The sequence below is a fragment of the Phoca vitulina genome, unplaced genomic scaffold (genome assembly GCF_004348235.1).
Source record: "Phoca vitulina isolate PV1807 unplaced genomic scaffold, GSC_HSeal_1.0 scaffold3, whole genome shotgun sequence".
NCBI lineage: Eukaryota > Metazoa > Chordata > Mammalia > Carnivora > Phocidae > Phoca > Phoca vitulina.
In genome coordinates, this window is record NW_022589706.1 from 48,680,085 (window position 1) to 48,686,290 (window position 6,206).

The following is a 6,206-nucleotide window of genomic DNA, read 5'->3' on the forward strand; positions in this document are numbered from 1 at the left end:
GTCAAAATTAGCAAACTATCCAAAGAAGACACACATAGAGAGACGTGTGGAAGGGTTCTCATATGTTCTAAATACTCAAATGCAAAGACAAAACAGACAAGATTGGATTTACAAGAAAACTTATGCTGCGTATCGGAGACATATGTAAAAGGTAAGAATACAGGAAGAAGGAAAGTGAAAGGATAAAAAGACTACACTAAGCAAATGCTAACAGAAATTTAGCTTAGCTATATTAACTTCAGGCAAAGTAAATGTTATGACAAAAAGTATTATTAGAATTAAATAAGTACATTTTATAATAAGTTTGTCAAAAATACATAACAATTCTAAATAGTCATGCAAATAATAATATCATTGCCTCAAAGTTATGAAGCAAAATAATGACAGAACTAAAATAAGAAATAACCAAATTTATAATCAATTTTTAAAATGTCTGTTTCCCTAGGGCAGCTGGGTGGCTCAGTTGGCTAAGACACTGACTCTTGGTTTCAGGTCAGGTCATGATCTCAGGGTTGTGGGATTGAGTCCTGCGTTGAGCTCACTCTCAGCATAGAGTCTGCTTGAGATTCTTTCCCCCTCCCTCTCCTCTGCCTCTGCCTCTCCCCCTGATTGCTCTCTCTCTCTCATACTTTCTCTCTCTCAAATAAATAAATTAAATTCAATCTTTAAAATGTCTGTTTCCCTAACAATATTTTTTAGAAAAATAAAATAACACTTTGAGTGGTTCTTATAGTATGGTCGATGGACTCCTCAGGGGAACATTTAAGAAGTTCTTGTACTCAAAATTATTTCTGTAATAATTCCAAGATATTATTTGCCTTTTCATTTACAACATACAGTGTTGACATAAGTACTGGTGGCACAAAAGCAACAATGAGTAAAATTGTTGGCACAATAGCAAAATCAAAGTATCACCAAGCTGTACTAGGAGTCATTGTATTTTTCACTATCATTCATTCACATTAAAAACAAGCAAACACACAAGCAAACCAAAAAGGTGTTTTGATGGACTTTAACATGGTACTACTATGAAGAATTTGATAACTCAATGAACAAATCAGATGTGGTTCTCAAAGTGTGATCTGATGACCCATGGGGTCCCCAAGACCCTTTTAATAGCAACAAACTGTGGTAAAATCTTGTATTTTTTATTGCCACATACGTACAGAATAAAAAGGACATTTTCATTTAAAAATGTTCTTGATGAGCAATAAATATTATTCATTTTATTAAATCTTATCTGTTGAGAACATTTTCAAATATTCTATGTCAAAACATGAATTATATGTAAAGAATTTCTGGCATATACAAAAGTATGATGACTATCTAAAGGAAAACACTTGTGAAATTGTTTGAATTATGAGTTGCACTAATCATGGAGCACTATTTACTTAAAAAAATGATTGACAAAGTATCGTCATTTATTCTTGAGTATATAACAGACATTTTTCAAAAACAAATTAAATGAGCTTATCATTTGAAGGAAAACAACTGTCAATATGTTTCGCTAGTGGGAAACTTGTATATAACACCGCAAGCCTCAAAAGTTCCCAATACTTAAAGATTTTTATGATAAAATTCCTGGTGTTACTAACAAATATTACTTTTGGATATTTTACAATGGAGTATGTCAATATTTAGAAAATCTGTGTATAATCAATATCTTCAAATGACCAATGCATAATGTTGTAAAATCATACATGGACAAAAATCCATTAATAGAGCAAAAACAGACCAATGGATTTTAATGTAAATGACTGAAAATTTCATTGATGTTGTTTCAAATTCTACATAGCAACTAACTCTTATGAAACTACCACTTGTCAAGTTGTGATACGGTGTAAAATAAGTTTATCCACAGTTATATAAAAATGCTATTAAAGTATTCCTCCCTTTTTGAACTACATATTCATATGAGGTTAGATTTTTTTCCCTACTTCACCCAAAACAACAGACCCACTAGGATTAATGTAGAAGCAGATATGAGAATTTTTTCCACGATCAAACCAGACATTAAAGAGATCTGCAAAAATGTAAAACAATGTCACTTTTCTCTAAATTGCTTTATTTTGGAAAATATAGATATTTTGCATAAAATGTGTTATTTATATTTATATATAATAGGTTATTGTTATTTTAAATGATGTAATACATTTTTGAGTTTTAATTTATAATAACATATATATCAATAGATACAGCTCACCTAAACAAAAGTTCTTTGGGTCCTCAATAATTTTTAAGAGTTTAAAGAGACCCAAAATGTTTGAGAACTTCTGTTGTAAAGTGATTTAACAAATAGTGAATAAGGCTGGCTAAAAGGGATAGTATAGAGCCATGTACCTAACAACTAAAGAGTATAATTCTTTAAAATTTCTTACATTCATAAAAATTAATGATACACTAGATCATAAAGGAATTCTCGGCAAATCTCAGGAGACTGAAGAATTTATTTTCTAAAAATAAATTCTGATAAATGCATATCTATGTAACTACTACCTCATTTCCTTCACCTCCAAACTTCCCCACATCCCCTTTGTAGTCAATTCTCTCCCCTTTACCAGCTCTTGGAAACCATTGTTTGTTTTTTTTCTGTCCCCATAACTTTACCTTTCCCAGAATGAAATATAAGTGGAATCACACAATATGTAGGCATTAGTGTCTGTCTTCTTTCACTTAGCATAATGAATTTTATATTCATTCATGATGCTGCATTTAAAAGTAGTTTATTTCTTTTCATTTCTGAGTAGTATTCATTGCACAGGCTGTCCCACGGGTTGTTCATCCATTCACCAGCTGATTTGGGTAGCTACAACATTTTATTGATTATAAAGAAAATCAGGACTGACTTCATAGGCACGTGACCTATGCAGTTACAGACTAGGTGATCAGACTAGGTGAACAAGAAATGGAAAGTATGTTGGAGATAATAATAAGATCTATGTTCTCCAGAAGATAAAAAATAAACCAAAGAAGATTCAGGGTCCTACCACATCAGTAAAGGGTTTTAGGAGTACAGTAGTAACAGGCATGCTGGGGCTTGCTTGATGAAATAAAGGACAAATCATTCAATCTTGTATCTTCTACTATTATGAAGGAAACAAATAGCCTGGCCAGATTCTTGGGGTTTTGGAGGCATTGTAAATTCACACATGGGAATACTACTTTGATCCATTCACCTAGTGACATGGACAGCAGCAGGTTTGAGGGAGACCAGAGTAGGAAAGTTCTCTGCAGCACATCTAGGCTATGGTAAAAACCATTCTTCTACTTAGGCTAAAGAACAAAGCAGGGTCTAGGGTACTAGAGATATCTGTGGTTGCAAAAGACACCCAGTGGAGTTTATGGCAAGCCTTAATAAGGGAGTCACAATGTGTAAATCCTAGGTTTCTGGAGCATGGTTATGCTTTCTGCAGCAGAAAACTACACACCACTAGAATAACAGCTCCTACGTGCTACTGGTCTCTGGAAGAGATGAAATATTTGGTTATATAATATCACATGACTGTGTCCAGAGCTCTCCATCATGTAGTGAGTTCTATCAGATCTACCGTGTAATCATAAAGTTGGGTAGGCTCAACAGCAATCCACTGTAAAATGGAAGACATATGTTGAGGATCAAAAAGAAGCAAAAAACATAGTTAATCTACATGATGAGATGGTCCAGTCCCCAAAATCATCCACCTCTGTACTTACAGTGCCTAGTCCTCAGCTCAACCTATAGCCACATGAGTGGTCCCTAAAGAGTTTCTGTTTTTACTTAGACTTGGCTTCTAAAAAGCCTTTATTTTCCTGTCAATTTTTCAATGCAATTTATATTTTATGCATTATTTTAATCATTTTTACTGGGATGATAAGTAAGGGAATTCTGTGACACACTACTAAAAATGCAATGCTAGTATCTACCGGTCATTATTTCAATGAAAGTTACATTACTTAGGATATCATAATTATCTTCTTAGACAAATCTAACATGGTTGACAAACTAGCATTTTTTTTTTGCTTTATTCATTTTCTTGTCAATTTAGACCTTTGGCCTATAGTACCAACAATCTTGAAAGCTAAATTAAAAGACCCCCCAAAAAACTAATGACATATAAGGCAAAAGAGGAAGAATACCTAAAAAAAAGATTATTCTCATTTCAGAGCTCAACAACCCATCAGCTTTGGGAGAAAGATATTTTTCAAATTAATTTTACAGACGTGGTCGAAATGTGCTATTAAACATATTAGATCTTTTTCTTTTATTTCTACATGAACTATGGCAAAACTGTGGTGAATTTTAATAAAAATGGAATATCCATCCCACATTTTAAACCCTTACCTGGAAATGATATGGATTGTTGGGTATATAAAAATGTGTATATATGTACTTATTTTCCAGATTTTTATACATTTAATAACAGAAATGTGAGAATCCACCTGCTTATTTTGAAATTCCCGAGAAAATATATGTGAGGAAATCCAAAGCAAAGCTTAAAACATCCTTTTCCTGATTTTAATAACATTTACAACAGATCTACATTTTTATGCTATGAAATAAAATTATTGTATGAAGCAAGCACTTTCACCTAATATGTTTCTAAGTGCTTTGCAATTATTTTTATTCTGGTAATTTATATAAATAATGGGATAACTTAATAAGAACTATCAAATACTGTATTAAAAATTAATGAGAGGGCAAAGAAATAACTAAAATTCTGATTGACTAAATGTGCTTTGTGTATTTTTCTGATGCTAGATTTAACAAACGAATGTCTTTTTAAAAGTGTAATTAAGAACTGAAATCAAGTCTATGGAAGCAGGAGTGATGCAATCAGATTTCTTTATGCTTCAAAAAACAATTGTGAACATTTATTATAGACAGACCATATAGAGGTGGACCAACAGCAATTGTGTCTGTGTGAAAATGTCCATTTCGTAATACTGATAATTTAAATAAGTCAAATTTGCAGATATACAGTCAATTCTTATTATTTGTGGATTGCATTGTTGCAAATTAGCCAACTTGCTAAAATTTATTAGGAAAACTAAAATCAATATTCATAGTACTTTCAAGTTATTCCCAAACATGCTCAGAACTGAAAAATTTGAGTTGCTTGACGCACATGTTCTCAACTGAGGTCCAACAAGGCACCCTTCTGCCTTGTTTCAGCTTTCATACAGATATGACCAGAGGAAAAGAGGGTAGGGGCAGCATAGTATAATGCAAGAAGCTCTGGCTCCAGGCCAGTCGTAAGCGTTCGAATCCAACTCTGGCAACTGTTAGGAGGGTAGTCCCAGGACACTTCTGAACCCTGTTTTCTCCTTTATAAAATCAAGAAAACAGAATCTACCAGGATGAGTTATTTTAGGATTTAAGATCATAATCTATGTGAGGTATCTCACACACACACACACACACACACACACACACACACACACTTTTCCCCTAAGAGCAATGGTTTAGTACTTACTAATTTAGTGTTCACAGCAACTTTGTGGAACATACCAACCACAAATAGTGAGATTCAATTGATTTCACGTATACACATATATGAATATATATATGCTTATTTATACATATATTGATATATGGATACTTATATATATATATAAATTTATAAAATTTGACTCTAAGTATAAACTTAGAAACATGGCCTGAAATATTCTTAAATTGCATTTCATCAGCAATAGTAATAAAAATATGCTCTTATGTGAGCAGAGCTAGAAATGATCATATTATTTAGCATTTGGAGAGAATAAAAATCATGCACGGATGATAAAATAAATCACAGACTTATGGTTAATAACATTCCTCTGAAATAAAAATGTAAAAACAACAAAATTAAGTACCTCCTAAAATGTGGAAAGAATACTAGAGAAATATATTGCCTATCACACAGTTTACAAATGATAGCTTTAAACAAGTTGCTGAGTAATTACCTTTTTAAAAACTAAAATTTTATGAGGCAAAGGGAAAAGATTAATCTCCAATTAATTTAGTTTCTAATTTAACAAAAATTATAGTTTTCCATTTTTATTTCCACACAACCAGAGAAGTGATGTCTTTTATCTTGTATTTATATATGCAATTATTTTTTTCACTGTTTATAATTGACATTACTGATAATAGATATAAGAGATAATGGAACTAAGGTTATGCGAACATGACATAAATCAGCCTATTCTCTATGCTCTATCTCTATTGGCAGTACATATCACCTATG